At 39.9% G+C, this 12,211-nt stretch overlaps 1 protein-coding gene across 1 annotated transcript in view; it reads left to right on the top strand.

The window, feature by feature from the left end:
* The first annotated feature begins 9,129 nt into the window (after positions 1 to 9,129).
* CHST13 (carbohydrate sulfotransferase 13) overlaps positions 9,130 to 12,211 on the top strand; it is a 68,082-nt gene continuing 65,000 nt past the window's right edge. The window contains exons 1-2 of the mRNA XM_076346398.1: positions 9,130 to 10,830; positions 11,436 to 11,506. The gene's annotated coding sequence lies outside the window, so the exon portion shown is untranslated. The remainder of the gene's footprint in view (positions 10,831 to 11,435; positions 11,507 to 12,211) is intronic.

Genomic DNA, 12,211 nt, shown 5'->3' on the forward strand with positions numbered 1-12,211 from the left:
TACAAGAACTGGTAATGTTGATTTGGTGTATTGAAATATTTTAATTACAGTAGTCTCATTTTAGTAAATTCATGTAAATTAATTTATATGTTGATGCCTGGATTTTTCTGTGCATTTATTTATCAAGCATGTCTTGTTTATTAAATTCCCTTTACTGATAACAAACAATTACTACTTCAGGTAATTGATTTAAAACATGGCGTAGACCATTGCCAGCTGATACTGTGCCAAGAGCTATAGTACAAATTAATACAGACCAGAAGCTTGCATGCCTTATTGTTGCTCCACCAAATCAATATCTGAAGTAAGACCATGGCATCCACCAGGACTGTAACAGGAATTCGTTTGGAATACAAATGTACAGTACATTGCTGGCAAGACCGGGTTTTTTTATGCATATGATTTGTCTTAATAGCTGACTTTGAGAGAACAGAAGGCACTATAATCTTAGCAGCAGGAGCATGCAGGGAGAAGTTGAGACTGTGATCCTGCCTCTATTAAAATTGATTGTAATGTGATGGATTGGGTGTCTCTCTAATCTGGGACAATCTCAAAACTTCCCAAGAGTCTTCCTGTGAAATGCAAATATGAGATTGAAATGAGTTCTGTGTGCATAGTCATTAGCAGTCTTTCTAGGCCTGTAAGATAGGAAGCAAGACGGACTGAGACACCTTAAAACAAAGCCCTTGTCAGAGCAGAAATGTCTAGCTTTCTGTCCACAGCAACAGTTAAATGACTTGGGAGCTTTTAAAACAGTTGCTTGGCCTGGAGACAGGAGCTATAAGTATCTTTGCTCTCCTAGTTAAAGAAAACTCAGTGAAGTCACTGGAGAATGACGAGAACAAACACGGTACTTGTTAACAGACAAGTGAATAATTGTCCTCTGCCCTCACAAATTGAAAGTGGTGGGTAGTGATTTACTGCTGAGGAAGAGAGACAGTCGTGGTATGACATGGCATGTTGCTTTTCCAAACCAGATTTTCAATATTATTATATCAATGTTATTAAATGAATCGCTAAAAGGAAAGGGTCAAATTTAGGTTTGTAGTTTTCTTCCTTAATTACTTAGTTTCTTCCCTAGTTACTTCAATAGCTTTTACCTGACTGAGGTCAGCAAAAACTTTAGTTGTATTTATAGGGTTGTTTCATCCAAAATCATGAAATGTCTCTAACTTTCTCTCAGAATTTTGGCTTACTTTGCATAGTGTGCGCATCATACCTTCCTACTGGGTTACTACTCCTACTTAGAGTATTTCCATTTGAAAGGGAAGATCCACATTAGAATTTGCAAATTAAGATTTTCAAATTTTAGTCCAAATTCTGAAGACAAAGACTCAGACTTGTCTTCTAACAGAATTTGTATCTTGGGCCTCCAGCCTCGGTGCTTGCAGGACAAACCAATTCTCAAACATTTCTTGCAATAAAGATTTCCAGTTCATTTTAGCTTTTTTGGCCTTTAAAAATGTGTTTTCTACTGTATTTTGTATTAATGATTTGTTGTTTTTTTCACAACAGTGCTTGCAGAAGGCAAAGTTTAGCTAATAAACATGCAAATGTGTTCACAGGAAGACTTGTGCCAAAAATTTTAATGGGTTGCTGTTCTGCTCCTGGTTGAGTAAATCACAGTGGTTGCTCTAACTTTCTTCCTCTTTTCAAATTCGGTTAACCAGTGACGGAGCACCCAAGAACTGGGTGAGAGGAAGGTCGCCAGGCCAACATCTACAACTGGAAACATTAAAACAAAAGTCTCTCTGACTTTTCCCCAAACAGAAATCTACCTAATGTGACTTTTGTTGTCTAATTTTAAATAGCCAATTGGAAGAAATTTAATTCATGAGTAATCAATAGGCTTTAAAAAAAAATGTTGCTGTAGTAAAATAACATTTGGGAGGGGTTTTGTGTGTAAAAATTTTTTTCAGTTCTTTTGATTGCAAGAAATTTGTGAGCAAATTGTGTAATAGTGAAGCTTTACTGAAACGTGTTTCTCCATTTCAGGCTTAGTTATCTTGTATACTTCTCACTTCTCTCAATAGTATCCTTCAGTCTCTTTCTTTCTCTGTCTCCTTCTCTCCCTCCCCTTGGTATTTGAAAGAAATAATACCTGTGACACAGAACACTTCAAGCATACGGTGGTCTCACTTCTAGATTTTGAGTAATAAGAAAAAAAATTCAAAGACACAGTTGTGTTACCCTCCTCCACTCACCTTCCACTGGCAATGTTCAGTATTGATTTAAAAGACTAAAGATGTGGACTGTGTATACTAGTGCTGACCCCAGCATCACCTCACTTGTCCTCGGTCACGAGCTCACCCTTCCCTCTGCATTATGTGTGATGCAGCATACCCAATCTGTGTAGGTGTTGCTTTAGGAGCCTACATCTGGCTCATGTACAGGGGCAAAACCATCCCTCATTTGTCCTGCTCCTCAGGACAAAGACTGAGAGCTCAAATTTAATTCTTCTGCTTCTGTTATGCCAGAGACAGAAATAAAGCATATTTCAGAGCTAGTTCAGCTAGTCAACTGGGAGAATACCACAGGTTACATCAGCTCATGTAATATCCTCTACTACAAACACAGTCTTTCCCTCCCTCCCTCCCTCACTCAAAATAAAATGAGTCTTAGAATCTGTATTGCCAAACAGGAAATTATCCCGCAAAGTACTGGAATATTAGGTCTGTATTCCCTAAAGTGTTAAACAAATTTGGGTCAGATTCAACAGGACAAATCTAAATGCCATTGGGAAGATCTAATTAGATTTTTATACTTTTGTAAAGCATCCTTTGTTTCTGAAAAGGCACATGGCTACTATTACATCTCTCAGCAATAGTGTTTACAGCAAAAAATGTTCAATTTGCGTGTGCTATGGAAACTTACCACAGAAATCAAATTTTTTAAGAGCTATTTAGACTGCACAGCAGGCCAAACAGAAAGACATCATTGCTGTGACTGACCTATAGCGTACTTTTTGGTAAAGAAAAATTGGTGTGCTGATGCTTATTCTGTCAAAAGGAAAAGAACAAATGGAAAACAAGGCTGAAAACCCTTTTAGTAAATACGCAGATAAATGCCTCCCAGACCTGCCTCAAGCGTCCACTTTTGCTACCTTGTGATGTGGTGGGGCCGTCTGTAGGTCCAACTTGCGAAGAGATTTTCATTTAAGTATCAGTTGCTGTGGTAACAGCATGAAGAGCAGATCAAATGGATGCCAGGACCAGACGGGTTTCTCTAAGAACTCCATATATGTGAACGATTGGTGGTGACCCAATTCCAAAAGGTTATCAACACAGATTTGCACTGCAGCTGATTTAACATTGCCTTCTCCAGGGGTCTGGACCTTGTTTCTGGTCCCCAGGGGTTCTCATGAATTAGCAGCCCTGGGGTTTCGTCAGAAGCTCATGGACTTCCCACAAAGGAAATGCTGGTGGATTAACAGAAGTGATACAGTTTCATACTCACATGTTTATGCTGCCTTCTCATTGTCAAGGGCTGGGCTGAGCCGAGCCTTGGGCTTTGTCAAAGTGTTGAGTAATTATCACATGATAATCATACACTGCAGTTTCTCCCAGGCTTAATTTGATTTCTGCACCATAGTTGCTTACAACCCACTTAAATGCCACCCACATGTAGTTTAACCAATATAACTGATTAGATTCAGTTTTCCATGGTCAGAGCTATTTTACGTACAAGGTTCATCAGCAAATGTTTGATCTTTACTGAAGTCTTTTTGGTTGGTTCTTTTGCGTTTAAAACTGACTTACTCGGCTCTTATGAAAACTTGAGTTAAAATCATAATAATGATCTGGTGCTTACTGTTTAGTAAAATCCTGAGTTTCCCTTACTCTTTTGGAAGGTTTGGGGTTCTGTTTGTTTTTTGTTTTCCCAAGAAATGCGTGAAGGGAGTGTGTGTGTCGTGGTTTAAACACAATTACGTGGGCTGGGCCAGTCAGCGTTCCAACTTTATCTGGAAGGGGGATGGAAGGCAACTCCTTAAACAGTGCATATTTCCCCTCCTCTCCTACCTCCAAAAAACGTTCCAACATGTTGATTTGTTTAATCTTGATCCAATCTTGAGTATGTTGAGGGGTTTTAGAGAAATAATGCTATGTCAAAGATTTTGGGGTATCTGGGAATACTCTTAAAACAGTCCTGCCTGTTTTGTGTAGTGGATGCATGTCCCTTGCCCCCTCGCCTGGCAGCACTACGTTGGCAGCTTCACAGCCATGCAGTTGGGTAGATAAGAAGGTGTGGATCTTGACTTAGAGGGGTTAAAGTCTACTTTTTTAAAAGTACTTTTTATCCTTGGTAAGAATACACCAGAAGTCCATTCACAGAATTGAGGAAAGTTCTCTTTTCTGCTTTAAATTGCTGTGTACTTAATACTTCGGGGTACTGTGTTAGGCAATTTATGCCCAGCTGTGCCTACATGGGTATGCCATGTAGGTGTCAAGTTGTTCTCTGGTCTTCAAGCCTATTGCTTCATGGCCTCACCAGAAGGTGTTCAGCCCATGCAAATGGCAGGTGATTTTGGACTCCTAACATTTTTTTGTCCCTATTCAGCAAGTACAGTTCTAAAAATGTCTCTGTCAGGAGGCTGGGAGTAAGTCTCCACATCAATTAGATTCTGTCAGCTTTACCAACCACTTAAAGCAATTAGATCCGAGAACACGCTGGCTAAATTTACATGGAGCACATTCTTTCTTCCTGCTCCTTGCTTAGATTGTGTTGCAGCTGGAGATATACCACTAGCACAATGTAGGCATCAGAGAACACATTGTGCCTCCAGCGAGTGCTCCAGGCTGTTTGTGGAGGGCAGCCTCCCAGTTTCTCTGGTCACGCTCAGCAGATTTGTCTGCCCATGTCAGTGAAATGAACCACAGTCTGCTGGTCCTCACAAGAGACAGGCTGCGCTCATCCACAAAGAGAAGTTTCAGAAGTGATTAATTTCTGCATTTTTAGCTTTGTGCTTTGAACATATAGATGAAGAGAAAATACTTGGCAATAGATAGAAAGCCAGAGAGGAGCAAACCAAAAGAAACAGCAGAGCTCTGCAAAATCCCTGGAAGCAAACGGGGAGTCTGGGCACTTATGGGACAAGGTCAGTGAATGAGCTGGTAGAATAGTCCATTTACGTAATTCTGGCTTTGGACCTGATTTCATGTGAACGCAGCAGGTCTGGGAGATGTTCTTACGCAGGACGCAAAGCATTATAACATCCACACCTTATGATGGAAATGGTAAGAGTTCAGCTTAAGTTTAGTATTTCCAAAGAGTCAGAGCTCAATCTGTGATAATTGAGTTTTAGGCAGGCTGTGGGCTTTGTGCTGGATCAAGATGCCACATATTAGTGTTTGTCAGTAGGCTCAGCCGTCTGTTTATGTACAGCCACAGTGTTTAAGTCCCCATGGTAAAATGCTGCCTCATCTTCAACTGAGACTGGCTTTGCTCTTCTGAGGTCAATTTAGTTGTTGCTTGCTGAAGTTGTTCACTGCCTCGCAAATGAAATAAAATTACCAGGTGATGGATTCTTCCTGTGGCAATGTGGCAAAAAATTATTCCCCGGAGAGGAATCCACACGCAGTGTCTGCATCACTTAAAGCTCCGCTCATGACCTGTTTTGGAGAGCTGACGGGTCTTAGGTCTCCTGAGCCTCATCTAGTCTGGGATGAGTTGTATTCACAGGCAATTACTAAATCAGCATTAAGATTGTTTCATAGATCGTCTTGATTCCTTGATCTTCCAGTGCAAGCTGTTCAATAAAGCTCTGGGCTATTTAGGAGAATTTACTGGCTGAGAGCCTTCTTGATACCACTCCTGCGCTTGTTTCCTGACTGCTTTTGAAGGTATCTTAGAAGCTTTTAAAAATGATCTTTATATCTTGCTGTGCAGTTAAAGCTCTAAGTTTCTCACTAGCATGTACAGATGTTTCTTGGATATTGGCAACAGCCAGAAAATGGGAATGTGTAAAAAAACCCCTCCCATTATGAGCAAGTGGATCTTCCCTTTTCTTCAGCTGTTTTTTGTTTCCATCATCTGCAAAATACACTGCACCATGCTGCCAGTGAGCAGCACTCGAGCAAAATGTATCCATTGTAGAAAATTAGCGTAATCTGAATTTCAACAAGATTCAGATCTAGCTTTTTGAATCACTTACTGCTGACCTTTTCACAATGTTATAGAGCACCTGTGAATTGGCATAAATGTCCAAATAAATACATATGCAGAGTTTATTTTATGTAAAAGGCAAAGAAGCAAGGTTCGTCATTTAGATCCAAATCTGATTTGAAAAAAAATCTTTCTAATTCTAATGTCTATTTAAATGTTTTCTTGGGTTTGTCTTTATTTCAAAAATATCTTTGTTTTTACTTTCCACCATTCTCTGAAGTGGTTGCTGCCCATACACAACAGCACTGGGCTATTTAGTGTGGAGAACCCAGGATAAATCACACTCTTTTCACTTTTGCACTGAATGAGCTGCTGAAAAAAGAAAATAGCAGCATTATTTGGAGGAAAAATAAAGCAGGAAAGGGTAAAGCAGGAATAGGGTGGGGTTCTTAGTCTGGAATCTTGATTTGGAGCTCTGCAAGTATGTTCATACATAATGAGGGAGGCTTTAACCTTAATAGTATCCCCTTTTACTATGTTCATAAAACATTACTCTTCTTATATCTTTACCACATTCGTCCATCTTTGAAAACCCATCTTAAAATACCAAAAGGGAGAAAAAGCTGATGTTGCTGCGGTCACTGACATTGACTACCTGGAAGATTTCTCAGGAAGAGAATGTAGCATATGAACAGCCGTAATAAGGCAGACTAGAGGTCCATATAGCCTCTTATAGAGTCCAATATAGAGGAAATTAAAAGGACGGGGAAAGCATGCCATGGCAGTCTTCCAGTACATCTTCATAGCATCCAGCGCACTGTAGTATTGCTGCTGCTTGAGCTTTAACTAGGACCTCAGATGGATTTTTCTGTCTTGAGTTTGCTTAATTGCTTTTGAAGCTGTAAAAAATTTAGTTCAACTTGTACTGCTGTGAAATGCGAGGAATTGAATTCTGAATGAGCTGCTGCATTCAGAAACATAAGAATCAGTTCAGAGTAAAGAAGAATTGATCCCAGCAGCTAAGCCTGCCACCATGTGCTAAATACGCTTAAGAACAATCCTTTGCTGTAGATGTCTGGAGCTGCGTAGTAAGCAGTGGAAAGAAAGAAGAAAGGAACCTTGTGTGAAATCCAGAGCCAGGGCACAAGTTTTGCAAGAGCAGTTATTCTTCTGGCCAAAGACCGGAAGATTTCACATCCTGCTTTACTAAAGAGAGTTGCTTCCAAAACAGAGATTGCTGCCCATTGAAGAAAAGTGAATCTTTCATATTATACACACACACAAAATACATCTATCGATTAGACTGCGCTTAGCTGGCTTTTGAATAGGAATTTTCTTTATGTGATGCAGGCTGGGTTTCTGAAGAGAATTTCCTAACAAATATTAGACACAGTAGCACTGACTTATTTCTTCCCCGTTCTCCTTCAGTCCCGCTGGTACTCTGCTCCAGGTACATCCCACTCGCTAAACACACAAAACTAAATTGGAAAAGTAAATGATGCTTTCATTGTGGAAGTTCTCTGCTTGTTTCTGTATTTGCCATAGGTCTTGTTTTTTTAAAAAGAATCCATATTTGAAGTTTTTCATTGAAACATAAATTTTGATGAAGACAATGAAGAGAAATTTTCATGGAAGAAAATGCCTTTTGATCGATTACAGTTATGAGGTTTCACTTACTCATCACAGATCCTTTATTCAGCCTCTAATCTTTTTTCTAGGGATTATGGGAGAAAATTCTTACATGCATTTTTATAGTACCAGATACTAATAACTAAGATCTGGCAAAATAAAAGATTCAGAATACTTTTTCAGACGGATGCTGTGGATGAAAGCAGTAAGCGAGATGAAATATGCATGTCTCCTGGAAAGTAGATGGCTTGTAAGCCTTGAGTTTTACCTTTGCATTTTTAGTGTGAAATATTTTTTTTTGCCTATTCTGGTATAAAAAGGCACAACACAACATATTCCTTAGACTGTTTAGTACAGCTGCTGTTCTCTTTTGTGTACCGTTTATGTCTCACCTAAACATCATATTTGAATTTCACTCACTGATGGAAAAATATTTTTTCTACTGAGACTTTCACTACTGTGAACCATTTTTTAGTACGTGCACCGTACAGGTGAATATGTGTGAGCTGGAATCTCATGCTTCTGAGTGCAGGTGGGGGTGGGTTTCAAAGGCATTTGGGTTTTTTTATAAACATTCTTCTTATAGGAATGTTGATTTTTAAACATCCTGAAATCCTGTATTGCCACTACACAGCCTGATTAGCGCTCCGTCAGAAACCCTCATCATCATGTTCCTAGACTTGGCTCACAGCAGCGAAGAGTAAAATCAAGTCAGGGATTACCTTTTCTTTATCCGAAGGAATGATTGTGACAGACAATTTGAATAATCACCGGGGCCAAAGCCTGCAGGTGACAGGGGTTTGGAAACTCCTAAGTTTGGAATCTCCCTGCATTCTTCCTTCGTCAACATATGTTTGGAGACGCGGCCTGAGGAACAGGTTTGTATGAAACCATTTTGCATCGCTGTACAAAGTGCAGCAGTGTCATGCGTGTCTTCCTCCAGCCCTGCACCCACTAGGTCAGAAAGCACAAATGCTGATGAATCATGTTTGCTTTGGCAACCTCCTACTCAGGTTCCTTCTCAAACCTCTCGTCTGAGCTGGGTGCCTTTTGACACGCAGGTGGGACAGCTGGGATCCACCAGAGCTTCATCACGCTTTTCTCTGCTGCTGCTGACATCTGCTGGTAGAACAATCTCAGCTTGTGCATTTGCAGAAGGTGGCTTAGATATACATCAAGTTTAATACATGTACCTAAATGCCATGTAGAATTTATTAGTGTAAACCTTTCTGTATTTGTTTGGGTTATTCTGTGAGCAAAGGGAGGTAGATTTGTAGCAGGAAGGCAGGGTTCTTGACAATATTGAAATGAGAGCAGAATAAATCACTGCAGTGGGTTTTATAGGCAGCACTTCAGCTGAGCTATGAATAAGTGGGATTATGCTATCATTGCCTTGAAGGCTTTTTTTTTTTTTTGTGGTTTTGTTTAGTTTGCTTGTTCTGCTTTCCTTACACAAAGGATCTTTTGGTAGGAAGTGTCACACTATCAGAGGTTACGGAAAGCCAGACTCACTACGGGAATCTGAGATGGTACTTTCTGTTTATAATCAATGCTTTCTGGCTTCAGCGTGTCACAGGCTGTTGGTTTAGGAAACAAGGGTAAGGCATGCTTTTCTTTCTGCTAATGGCCTGTCTTATATGAGCTTTTTTTTTTAGGTTCCTGACACTGAAAATGAATCCCCTGATAAAGAGACCTTCAGAATATCCCAAGCAAAGAACAAGAAGTTTTAAGTAGAGAAAGAGCCAAAAAGGAGTTTTTCTAGCCCTTTTGGCAGCCAGATACTTCTATTTGGATAAGGCACAGACTTTATAAAAAAATTAAAATAGGTATTTAAGGATGATATCCCTGTTGTTATTAGTGATGTTAACTTTGGTCTATGAATTCAGAAGCAAAATGCACTGTAACTATAATGGTTTAGCTTTGGGGGCTTGAATTCTCTTTATGTGCCTGCAGCTGATTTGGCTTTACCCAAGGTTCAGTCCTCTGCTTGTCCATCTCTCATCTTTCCCGTGTAAACTTGCACAAGGTACTGTATGTCCCAGTTAGTGTTTTTGAGATTTTTGAGGAAGCGACAACATTTTCCTGCTGATATTAAAGTACTTGATTGAAGACCCAGCATGAACGTTGCTCAAATTCTCTATGCCTTGCTCCTGTAAGACCTGAACTCACTGGGGATACTCATTGACAGAGAAGGAAAATCCGACCTGTATTCAAAATGCTTTCTAAATGCGATACCCCCTCTGCTCAAGAGCTGAACTCAGGCCTGCTCAGTTCTTCTGAACACACGCATCAATATGCACACAATTAAGCACAAGAGACCAGTCATGTGATAAATTCTCATCGATTCTCTTCTGAAGCTCTGGAAGAACAGAAAAGGCTTCTAAGGTAGAAAGCTCTTCAGTGGGGAAAAAAAAAGGTAATCTCCATCATTGTAAGGCCTTGAGTTGGCAGGACATCCCCAGCGGTTTGTGCTTTTAATAAGTTCCTGCAAGAGTCCTAAAGATGGTAGCTGAGATAGCAGTACTGCTAAGCACAGCAGAAGGGGAGATAAGAAAGTTAAGCTCTCTGTATTCAGAGGTAAATTTGAAATAGTCAAGTACATTGATGGCCTGCTGAGAACTGGAGCTGAGACAGACCTCCGCATGTTGTAAGGCACATTTAGTGCCATGAGCAAGAAATGATCCTGTGGGGGAAAAACAGGATCATACAAGAATCAGAGAGTCCTGGAAGACAAATTAAGATTGCAAGAAAACGTTTGGTTTTGGTATCTTTTCCTATATTTGTACGTTTGGCTTTGCAGTAAGCAGACATAAAAACTCAATACAGATTTGGATTTTTCAGGACACGTAAGATGTAAAGACCTCTTAGATTCTGTTTGGTCTCATTTGTAATAATAAGTAATTTAGATACAAGTCTATAAAAATATACTTTAGAGCTGTATTCCTAGCTATTAAGCAGGATGTTGCTATGCTCACAATGTTAGTTCATTATACAATACATGCTTAAACTTGTCTTTTAATTATAGCTTACAAGATTATATCCAGGAAGTTTACTAAACCAGGAAGTACTGGTCCCAGAAAGACACAAATGCCAAAACAAGTAAGAGTTTCCTCAGCGACGCAGGTACTTACTGTTGTAAATGTAGGTGTTTTTCCATGGAAATATTCTCATTTTGCCACTGTTCCTCTTGTGTAAGAGGCGAAAAAGCCCCTGATGCACTTAGACTACAGTTGGCCAATGAAAGAATGATATTGCTAAAGAAAGCTCATGAATGATGATTAAATAGAGAAACTCACCTTAAACTGCTGCTTTACTAGGATGTATCTCTTGGAATGAAGCCACATTGGAAAGAACTTTGAAAGTTTTGATGTTATACCTCTGAAAAAGAATAGTGTTTGTATATGAATTTTTTTGATATCTCAAAAGCAAGTCCTACAGATTTCCTGAAATTGTCCATACCGACAGAGTACAGAAAAGAGTGGACTCCTGAGAAATGCTCATGATAAGCAGAAGGTTCCTGTGATCCAGATGGACTATTCCATCCTTGGATAGGTATTTTCCACAATTGTTATCTACTCGGTATAACATAGGGAATGACACATTTGTCGCTGTGCTGAGACTCTAATGACCCGTAGCAGGATAAATTATGCTGTACTCTCATACAATTGTTTCCTTGAAATATGTTTATTTTTCTGTGCACGCAGGCTAGGATCACAGACTTGTTAAACACATCAAGACCGTCTTGTGAGCGCATTTGGCTATTCCTGCAGGCAAGGTCAGCTATTTCCATCAAATTTACACATAAAATAGTAGGCTTAAGGATCCATTTCCTCAGTGCAATTTGTAAGAAAATTAATGAATCCTCTCTTGATAGATATCTTAAAGGTGAATGAGAAAACTGTTGTAATTAACTGTACTATGATGCCTGTCTACAGTGACTGTCCTCAAATCTAGGAAGGCTGTAGACCTGGGAACATGGGCACTGACTGGTGTTGCGTGATGGCAAAGCCTGAATGTTTGCCTATGTATTGGTCCCTTGTCCTCTTTCCCTGACACAATTATTTACCTTGCTCTTCCTTCCTTTCATTTCTATGGGTAAGTCCTTGCCATCTCCTTCCGCTATCTGACAGTTTCCCTGTTGTCCTCTTGCCCATAATGAATAATCCAACAGCAGTATTGCAGTGATAGAGCTCTTTCCCAATGCAGCTTGATCCTGAGAGGATCAGGTACGCCACAGCCGGAGACTTTGAGCTTCCCCTCCACTAACACTTGTGACACTGACTGACCACAGCGTCACGTTGTGGTACCTGGGACACCAGCTTATAAAAAATGTAAAATTAAATAAGGCCACAGATTTGTTAAATTCAGTAACAACAAACGTTGTCCTGCAATACAGATCTCCACGGTGGGTGCAGAGGATGCTGCTGTTAATATGTCTTTAACCACTTTTTACTTCACCAACCAAGAAAGATCAGTATTT

This window comes from Aptenodytes patagonicus, chromosome 8, assembly GCF_965638725.1.
Source record: "Aptenodytes patagonicus chromosome 8, bAptPat1.pri.cur, whole genome shotgun sequence".
NCBI classification, from domain to species: domain Eukaryota; kingdom Metazoa; phylum Chordata; class Aves; order Sphenisciformes; family Spheniscidae; genus Aptenodytes; species Aptenodytes patagonicus.